Below are 11,481 nucleotides of genomic sequence, written 5' to 3' on the forward strand. Positions count from 1 at the left end.
CTGTAGACGGTTTTTTGTCAAAAACTGCAAAAATCAAGTTTTCCGGAAGTTCCGGGTTACCGGAACCGGTGGCCACTATGGACCAATTATTTTGTCTGGGGCTTAAAATTCAGGTTATTACCTGTCGAATGCAACTGGAAGCAACCTGCTATGTGCAATCGTTTCGGAGATACAGGTCCTCAAAGTAGGGGCCTCAAAAAGGACTTTTTTCGGTTATAGCAGGTTCCCGGTGGCCACGGTGTCCAAAACCGGTTCTGCCGGTCGGATTCAGAAAGTAGACATCCTAGCCTTTCATTTGCGGTCATGACATCCAAAATCGGTTACAATCTCGAATTTTGGCAGCTGAAAACATTTCTGGGTCCTATAGACCCGGAATACCATTCGTGTATGTAGAAAACGAAGACCATGGCCAGGTTAAGTTACTGTTTAGGTTTTAGTCAAACATCTAATATCAAGTTGGTGTCTACTACAACCAACTACGACACAACCTCATTAAATACTCGAATCAAAAAAATAATATTGGTAGGGGCAGGGGGGGGGGGGGCAGAATGGCCCGCCTAAGTAAAATGCGCCAAAAACCATAGAAAAACATGAAAACTTACGAATTTAGTGTAGTAGGCTTATGCTTTGGGATGTTCCCTTCAATGTTGTATACTTGGTTGATTAAATTTTTTAACTTAAAACTATTTTTGAGCCACTTTAAAAAAAAGTTTTTTCCAGGGTGCGTGGCAGAATGGGCCATGTTGAAAAAGGACACTATTTTTACAAATAATCATCAAAACAACTAAAAAATCAACTAATGTTGCATTTAACGTTATTTGTGAAGCTACCAGGAGTGAAATAATCCATTTAATCCAAATTTCATCACTTTTGATTGTTTTTTAAAAGGCAGGATAAGGGTGGTCCATTCTGCCCCCAAGTGGATTTTAATTTAACACTTCCACCACCAAGCCTCTAAATGATTTTAAGGTTCCGTAGTTGTTTGTATACCTTGGTAGTAACCTCGGTAGTAACATCTAGTAACGTTATAAGCATTGAGCAAACTTTTTCAAACAATCCAACTTTTCAGAAAGCTTATTTAAAAACCTCGAAATAAACAACATTTCCGTGGTTTTTCTAATAAATTTACATTTTTGCTCATAATTCGAAAAATACAATGAATTCAAACGTCGTTTTTGGTATGGTGAAGTTATTTGACGTCCTTTATAAGACCCTTGCCTTACAATTGGTCTAAATCCATTCTAAAGCCTAAAACCAAGGGTGGCCCATTCTGCTCCCTGGTCCATTCTGCCCCCCCTGCCCCTACCAATATTTCTTCTTTTTTTCTGAGTAGAAAGCATTGCAGTAACTAGTAATTGAAATCACGATATTGAACTAATATTATGTTGCATAACAATATCTTTATAAATTCCCTACGAAAACAGCAGAAAACAGAAAAAAATCTCCAATCGAAATAATTAAACCCGTATTTTATTGTTTGGCCATTAGGGTGACCTACACCTTGTTAGGGTGGTCCAAAAAATGGCAATTTTCGTCGATTTTCGCAAAACCACCTTTTTTCAAAAAATCCATAACTCCGAGACCTTCAAAACAGCATTTTAAGTTTTCATTCGACCTTTTCAAATGTTAGGCTAGATATTTGTAACATCTAACTATTTTTCCTTAAAAGCCTAATATCTGATATCCTTTTGTTTGCGCTCAAGACAGCTAAAATCGTTTAAAATGGGGCGGAGTTATTTTTTGAAAAAGGTGGATTTTGCAAAAATCGACGAAAATTGCCATTTTTCGGACCACCCTAACACGGTGTAGGTAACCCTAATGGCCCAAAAAAAAAATACAGGTCTAATTATTTCGGCCAAGGAACCCTCAGAAAAATGTTGAGCCCGCTCGCAGAACTTTTTTTTCGAATCATGCTGTTTTCGTGGGGAATTGCTTTATATTCTTAACCCTCTAATGTAATTTTTTTTCGTTTTATTTTTTTATTTTTTCCATGTGACCTCTTAATATTTTGGGCAACTTTTGTTCTAAGAAAAACTTTACGTCTCTTGTTTTACATTTGTTTGTTTCAAGTTTAGTATTTTTAGCATTTATCTTGTTTAGTTTATATTTGTTCCTGATAGTATTTGGCTTATCTTTGACCTATTTATTTTTTCCATATTTTTACAGCCACTTTTTAATTATTTGTTTTGCTTGTATTTCACATTTTATACTATACAGTCCAGACTCGATTATCTGAGATTTCGAATACCCGAACGTTTGTATGAGACTTCGGATAATCGAATCACGAACAAAAACACAAAATATTTATTTTTTTGTTTTATTTTATTTGACTTACTTTTTAACATCAAATTCGAATTCTGCGACCCCATTTCAGGCAGATTTGAACAGTTGATTTCCTATTGAACTACAAAATGGAGTTTATGGATATTTGATCACCGCCATTTTGTATTTAAAAATTCTAAATCACTTTGACAAAGTGTTGAGGTCAAGCTTGACAATCAAAACTTAGACAAAAAAATCGTTATTCGATTATACGAAGTGAATTTGTTCTAAAGCCTTCGGATAATTGAGTCTGGACTGTATACTGTTACCATTATCATTTAAATTGTAGAACAATGCATCTATGCCTCTCTGAGACAATAAAAAATTACAAAATTACTACATACTTGTTTTACATAAAATATAGAAAATGATAGTGAAAGTTGACCCCAGAAAACATGACATTTTTAAAAATATTGGCAAAGTCACATAAAACAAGCTTCAAACCCTTAAATATTCTGAAATGTTGTGTGTTCTTCTTTTTAATGATTAAAAATGGCAAAGATTAAAATGGTTGAAAATGTGAAGCGGGGTTGGGTTGTTAAGGGTTAAAATTATGCAAATGTTATAATTTTGTTATATTTCTTTGAATTAGTTGACAAATATAAATATGAATAATTTTGCAGAAAAAGTAAAATTCCTGGGTAAACTCTCGATTCCTAGTAATTTGGGTCAATTTCTGGCCGAAAATCAAGTTATAAAAAATGCGTTCCAATGTTTAACCATAAATTAACAAAAAAAAAATGCAATAAATAATAAATACGTTATCCAAAAATTTGGTTGAGGTTGGTTGAAGGGCCTCGTGGCGCGGTGGTTAGCGGCTTCGGCTTCCGATCCCTAAGTTGCTATGGGGCGCGGGTTCGATTCCCGCCTTATCCTCCTGGCCTTCTATCGGATGGTGAAGTAAAACGTCGGTCCATTTGCGTAAAAGAGGTTTCGGGTGACTCACCACACACAACCTTCGGAAGCCTAGAAATGAGCAGAAACTTGCAACAGAGACCACAAAAGACCCGGGGGTCGTTAAAGTGGATTGCTTTGCTTTTTTTGGTTGTCAGAGTCCCGAGTTTTAATCAAAAATGTAAATAAGAGACGTGCATGCAAAATTGACCAAAGCACCTGACTTAAATTCCCTTTGGCGAATTGTCACAATTGTAGCGCATATGTCAATATAGCACGATATGATCGAAACAATGTCTCAGGATTGGAATCGCTTGTTGGAGATCTGTGAAAATCGACGTGCGACAAGATAGCACGATCCCGACGATTCGTCAGCCAGTGAAGGGTTTCACATGCCATAAAAAAGTTTCTTCACATTTACATCGTCAACAGCATCATCCTCCTTGGATTGGATTCTCCGGGACAACTCTTTTCGTATATACTCTCTCGGACACACTCCTCGGTTTGTGCTGATGTGCTAGATTTGTTCTTCCGTGACGGTCGTTAGCCCCGTTCGATGCAATAAAAACCCACCCGGAATCCAGTCCCCCTTGTTATACCGGTCACCGGAAGCATGTGGAAAACAACTTGTACAATTGAGTCAGAGAACCGAAGCACCGGAAGTGGCGGGTGCAGTCTGGCCGACAAGGATGATGGCACACGGTAATGGCGGGACAAAACTACTTGAAAACAACTGGATGTTCTGCTGCAAAAAATGTCCCGTTGAAAAAATGGCGTTCGATTCGAGAGACTTTTTGCTTCAGTTTTGAGGATTCTTTGAGCTGGGACAACGAGGTGGCAGAGGGACATAAATTTGATCGTCGTCTGTTTTGAACGTATAATGCTCAACAGTCCCGAGCGAATGTATATCATGTTTTATGGAGCGTGCTGTGTTTTTCCCTCGGTTTGTATGTTACGAGCACCATAATTATGGGACCATTAAACAGGGCGATTCTGGTTTCGGGGGCTTTAGTTTATGTATCCGAAGCCGAACGTTCGTGACTTTTTTTTTCTTCCGCTGAGGTGTAAAGAAAATGGGCTTTCCCTCATGAAAGGATGCGTAATGATTTTTCACCCTCGGGGTCATTTAATGATTGCATTCACGTGGTGTGAATAATTGAGCAATAATTTTCGTTTATTTGTACTTTCAATCTTCCGTGATAGCTCGGCAATGACTATACGTAAGAACATAAACTAAAAACACCGTTTTTTTATAGAAACTAATGGAAATTTCGCTGAATGATATCTGCTGATTTAGCAGTTATTTAACTATTTTAGCCAACATTTTGAGCATGAGCATGGTTGACTGCCAATGAGCTGCTACTCCGTTATTGACAGATCAGCTGAAGTTAAACAATGAATCAAAAATGATCAGTGGGAGCCAACCATCCGTTCACTGTTTAACCTCTGAAGATCCCTACTTTATTAGTCAATACCGGCGCCCTCCCAAGAAGCCTGCAGTTCAACGAAAGGGAGGAATGTTAGTCCGATAATTGAAGTTGCAGACTCATCAAGCATACAGCTTTTCGCTATATACCTGTTGATACCGCATGAGACCGTTGAATCCACAGCATCTCCTTCAAGCATCACGTGATTAATATTTTTTTGGGTTAGTAGGATAAGGTATTGGCTTTTCGATGCCTCCCGAGCTACGACGCTATGGGGAGGGCTTTCATAAAATACCCGTGGGCGAGCCTTCCGAGCAACGATGCTATGGGAAATCTTGCTGGTTAACACACAAAATCACGTACACACAGTTATTTTGCTCCACTATTATCTCGACGTTCCACAATGTCAGCGCGTCTTTCATTCATTATATAGAAATGGCTTTTTCATCGTAAAAAAATAAAACCTTATTCAAAAAATGTATACACAATTTACCCGACGCCGTGCCTTCCGATCAACGTTGATATAGAAAGGGCTTTGAAAATCACAAAACAGTTAATTAAGATTACACAAGCACATAAAACACAAATTACTCAACGAAAATGATGCTCAAGACGCAAATAATTCAGTAAGGCAAGCGCGTGGCCACGTCGCAGCACACAATTCACGACAAAAATGCGAAACAAAAGGCACACAAAAAAACACTTTTCACTCCGAATATTTTTTACGACAACGCGCTCCCTTTGCCAATTATGCACTCTCATTCGATTACCACAATCACTCACCCCATACGAACAGCGACACAAAAGCACACACAAAAATTAACCTGAATAATCACGACATCGCGTCCCCACTTCCAGCGCACAACTCTTTAACTATTTTAGCCAACATTTTTGCGAAAAACGTTAGCTTTTTGCTAAATAAGATAAAAGTTCGCTGTTTTTTTGCTTTTTGCTTCAACTGTTAAGAAATAAACAAAAAGACAAAATTGAACGACACTGGTGTCAAAAACCCATTAAGAACTGTGTCAAGTTGCTCGATGGTTTCAGTGTCAAGGGTCATCTCCACCGAGAAATCTCAAACCAAAGGATGATAGATTGCTTCAATCTGTGGGTCACTGAGTCTCTGGGCAATGTATGATCAATCAATTAATCAATACTCATCTTTTGACTCTTCAAAGTAGGTTTGCCCCAAAAATCGCTCAGTTTGCCTTCTTCATCCTTGTCCTGATGAGTTGTTTATGTGTGTATTTTTCCATCTTAAATAAAAATGTTGCACTGAACACGTACCAAGATGAGCTTTCCCCTTTATGTCGTCGTCGTGGAAAAAAGTGCTTAACTGGCAGCCCAAAGTGAGATGCATGAGAAAAGCACAGCCAGCCAGTCAGTCAGCCAGGGAGCGCACAAAGACGATGATTACGTGACTCGGAAAATGATGGCTTCAACGAGTTTTATTCTTTTCCTCCCATGCGACCACCCCACTTTTTTCCAACTCCAGCAGCGAAGAAGGGTTCATGCTTACAAATTTTACTCGAAAAGCGGAAAAATTGCAGCCAAAGCCCCACCGGACGATAAAAGATGCTTACTCTTCAAGAAACGAAACGAGCGAGGGTGGGGAAAAGAATCTCGTGAATGATGCCTTTGATTGGGGGTTGATGAAAAGGTAGTGAGTGGTTTGGGCTTGGAAAACGAGACACACTGAAGATGATACTGTTTTTCGAAACAATTTTCTTCAATCAAAATTGAAGCGAGTCGAGAGGCACGACGCCCCCCCTTTATGGTTGGTGTTCTGTTTTGTTCGAGTTTAAGGACGGCAACGATGGAGGTTGGCTATTTGAATTCAATGGTAGTGGTCAAGTGTAGTGATGGGTATCAAAATGGTCAATGCTTTTTTTTTCGTGAGTAGGTATGTGTAATTATAAATCATGTCCATGATCGGTTTTCACAACAAAAAACAAATTTTAGCATAATACTTATTAAGGTTTGCCTTTCTGCACAAACTGCTGACTAAAGAATGTGTACAATTAGGGCAAACAATTCCAATACCAACAAGCACTTAACCTACATATCCTCGCTGGCGAAGTATTAAACGATGTGGGTGGACACTCTGCTATTTTCATGATTCAATTTGCATATGCACTCACTCCCATGATGATGATGACGATGCTAGTGATGGTTCAATGGATGGAAATGAAATGTCACTCGCCTTCACTTACGAACCGTTCCGGGTTCCGGGAAGCTTTCCCAAGCTCCATTAAAAACTTGTCCATGCGGATAACAGCTGAGCTTAGTGAACTTTTTTCGTTCTGTCCGTGGGCCTAAACCCGTTTCACCGAAATTATACACTCGGTGGAAGCGAATAATTACGTTGGAAAAACTTTCTGGGGGGAAAAGACTATTAAAGGATTAAATGGTCGGTTGGATTGTCACTGGAATGACATCCAGGATGGAACCAGCCTGGAACAATTCGGTGTATTTCGGAGTCGACAACTAGGAGGCAGTTCGTGTGATTTATGCTTGGAGTGGGGTCAACAAAAAGTGATGTTCGAAGGGGGGAGGGGCCTAGCGAGTCATCAAGGTCGTAATTCCATTATAGAAGCCATTAAAGTGGAACCAGATCGGACGTCGAACAGTTAAAATGTTTGGGGTCGGATTTGTCCTGGCATAGCTGGAGCCGGTGCCCGACAAATTAGGTCAGTTTTTCATTTTTAATTAGTTTCAGCTGAATGATTTCGAAGCAACCTAAAAGTTTTTTTATTGCTTATTGATTGTTCTTGCTAACGACTGTTTTAGACGTTGATGAAATTTCGGTAATCCTTTCATCTGAAAAATTTGACTGTAATTTTAATACAAACCGAGATTTCATCATCTTATCGGAAAATGCGTAGCAAAATGTTTCAAATTTAATAACCAAAATTTGTGCTGCAAAAAATAATGTTAGAACAATTTCATAATCCTTTAAATAATTAAGACTACCCGAGCAGACGGAAATAACTTGGGAATAACATTTTTGATAATTGAAAATACTAGGCCAATAACATTTAATGTTATTTATAACAGGATTTGTTATTCGTCGTTATGATTTTTTTGTTATTGGAATGTTATTGTAATAACAGACTAATAACATTTTAAGTTATTCTTCGAACAAATCTTTGTTATTATTTTTTGTTATTTTAACAACTAATCCGATCATCCCAATAACAAATTGGAGTTATTCTTCCATAACAAAATATGTTATTCCCAAGTTGTTTTGGCTTTCAACCAATATCAGACTAATAACAAATTTTGTTAAGATAACATAAACTGTTATTAAACTCTTATGCAAAAATTGATTTTTCAAGAAGAATCCATAACATTTTCAGTTATTTTAACAATTTTTGTTATTGAAATGGCATGAATTTTGTTATTACCGTCTGCCCGGGTATACAGATTAAGCACCAGTAAAATTGAAAAACATAATAAGTTGCTTCTCGCGTTTCAGCTTTTCAGTGTTTTAATATGTATACAGTAAAAAATTGTGTAAATTTGGAAGGTTGAATATTACTTCTTTTATGATGAAATTTTACCTCAATTTAGGTGACATTACACCAGAAAAATTGTAAAATCCCACAATTCCGCACAGCTAGCTAAAATTACACATTTTCTGACATAAAAGATGTACCCCTTGCCAGATGTAATATTACCATGATTTTTTTACTTTATACTTAACCCTCTTCTGCCCAAATTTTTTTCGAAAATTTTTATTTTTCCCGTGTTCAGGAGGTTTTGAGCAACTTTTGTTTTACGAAAATCTTTACTTCTCTTGTTTTATGTTTTAATCTGCATTTATCCTGCTTATTTTATGTTTGTTTTTGGTAGTATTTGGTCTATTTTACCACCTCCTATCATTAAATTTTGCCTATCTAATTTTTTCATGTTTTTACAGTAACTTTTTCAATTTTTTGCATGTTTTTCACATTTTCTGGTATAAAATGGCAGCATTATCATTTGAATTGTAAATAAATGCGTAGAGGCATAGTCTTGGGCACTAGAAAAATTACTGCATACTTCTTTTTACTTAGAATATAAAAAAAAATTTAAAAAACACTGCCAAAGTTGGCAAGATTGGCAAAGTCACATAAAACAAGTGAAACTTCCAACCCATAAATTTTCTAAAATTTTAAGAGATCTTCTTTCCAATGCTTTTTAAAGATCAAAAATTGTTTGAAAAATGGATTTTTGGCGATTTTTTAAATCGAAGCTCGTCTAAAGGCGGGGTTGGGTTGTAGAGGGTTAAGATATATTTCGGTCATGGCCAAGTTCTGTCAAGACAATTTTTTTTTTGTATTTTTGTGCATTTATCTTATTAAGTACCGTCATCAGGAGTGACATTAGGTCTGGGGGGGTGAGATTGAGTCATACAAAAATGTTGACATTTGTATGACCCAATGTCACCCCTGCTGACGGTATTTGTTTTATGTTGGTTATTCCATTTAGGACTATTTTAAAACCTCCAATCATTATCTTTGCCTATCCTTTTCGTTTTCTTGCGTGTTTTATGCTACATTTTTGTCAAAAACATAAAATTAAGCTTTACTTTTGTAAACATCCAAACAGTTTTCAATTCCGATTCCACAATTTCCGTCAAATTTAAAAGTAAAAACTAACTTAATTCACCTGTGGTTGGGGCCTTCCTCACTCTTTACCAAAAATGTGTTACACAAAAGATTAGGAATTAATTGTCATATTGCTACGGAAAAACTAAAACCAAAAGATTCGATTTGATTTGATTTGATAACCAACAGGGCCACAAGGATGACCTATGTAGCGGTTGCCTAGAATTACAGTGGCTCATACTTAAAGGGAGCATTCTCAAATTACTGCCGTATGAAGGGCCAAAAGGGGGTGGTTGGACGCGAACAAGCAAAATCACTCACGGTGTCCTCAGGGGAATAGAATCTCCTTCCGACAGTAACCTCCAATAACTCCGAAAAAAGACTGACAAAGCTGAAAAACAGGGTTGAAACCAAAATATTCGACGTCAAAAAAGTGCATAAATATCTTTTAAGTGGTCACAACTTGAGACAGGGTTGCCAGATCTTCAATATTCTTGGACTCGTTTGGAAAGTCTCTCGATAACCTTTTCAACGATAGGTCGAATAATTGATCAGGACATAGTTTTCATACAGACACAAATGGTCATAACTTGAGACAGGGTTGCCAATTGTTCTATACAGCAATTCCCCACGAAAACAGCATGGAAAAAAAACAAAAGTCCTCGGATCGGGCTCAAAATTTTTCTGGGGGTTCCCTGGCCGAAATAATTAGACCCGTATTTTTTTGTTTGGCCATTAGGGTGACCTACGGCGTGTTAGGGTGGTCTGAAAAATTGCCATTTTCGTCGATTTTTGCAAAAACCACTTTTTTCGAAAAATTATAACTCCTCGCCATTTTAACCGATTTCAATTGTCTTATACGCAAATGAAAGGTGATAAGTTGGCCTTCCAAAGAAAAATAGTAAGAAGTTTCAAAAATATAGCCTAACATATAAAAAGGGCGTATGAAACTTTAAAATGCCGTTTTGACGGTGTCTGGACCAAAGAGCCTATGTCTGGAAATATTTTTATCGGATTCCCCGGACATTTTTACATAACATACTAAAAAATGGGAGGAGTTCATTAACAGGATTCCGAGATATGATTTTTTGAAAATAAAATCCGTGTTTTTCGACGCGCCGCGCGCAAAAACCGGAGAATGACGAAATTGGCAAAAAATCAACTTTTTTCACTAAAACTGCAATAACTTTAAAATTTCAGCGATGACCTATACATGTCTGGGTACCAAAAGTTGCGTCTTTTAATTACGAAAATTTTGGTACCCAGACATGTATAGGTCATCGCTGAAATTTTAAAGTTATTGCAGTTTTAGTGAAAAAAGTTGATTTTTTGCCAATTTCGTCATTCTCCGGTTTTTGCGCGCGGCGCGTCAAAAAACACGGATTTTATTTTCAAAAAATCATATCTCGGAATCCTGTTAATGAACTCCTCCCATTTTTTAGTATGTTATGTAAAAATGTCCGGGAAATCCGATAAAAATATTTCCAGACATAGGCTCTTTGGTCCAGACACCGTCAAAACGGCATTTTAAAGTTTCATACGCCCTTTTTATATGTTAGGCTATATTTTTGAAACTTCTTACTATTTTTCTTTGGAAGGCCAACTTATCACCTTTCATTTGCGTATAAGACAATTGAAATCGGTTAAAATGGCGAGGAGTTATAATTTTTCGAAAAAAGTGGTTTTTGCAAAAATCGACGAAAATGGCCATTTTTCAGACCACCCTAACACGCCGTAGGTCACCCTAATGGCCAAACAAAAAAATACGGGTCTAATTATTTCGGCCAGGGAACCCCCAGAAAAATTTTGAGCCCGATCCGAGGACTTTCGTTTTTGTCCATGCTGTTTTCGTGGGGAATTGCTGTATATATAGGACTCGTTTGGGAGGGTTTTTCAAAACATATCCCTAGGCTGCCAAATGTACGAATTTTCAACCCTATTCGGAGATTTTTAACAGACCGGAAATTTGGAACGGAATTTTTCGCGTTATACGGATTTGTACGGAATTTTAATAACTTTTTTTTAAATTGATTTGCTTTGTTGATTTGGCCAAAACTTTTGCTAATTAGACATTTTTATATGACTGTCAGTTTGATAGTAAGGGGATAACTTAGAAAGTTTTCCTCAGTTCAAATTTATTATCAATAATAATTGTTCTTTTTAAAACCCTTGCAAAAAAAATCATTCAATAAAAGAAAAAATGGAAGCACATGAAGATTTGATCCAGCAAATCACGGTTTATTTTG

This window comes from Culex pipiens, chromosome 2, assembly GCF_016801865.2.
Source record: "Culex pipiens pallens isolate TS chromosome 2, TS_CPP_V2, whole genome shotgun sequence".
NCBI lineage: Eukaryota > Metazoa > Arthropoda > Insecta > Diptera > Culicidae > Culex > Culex pipiens.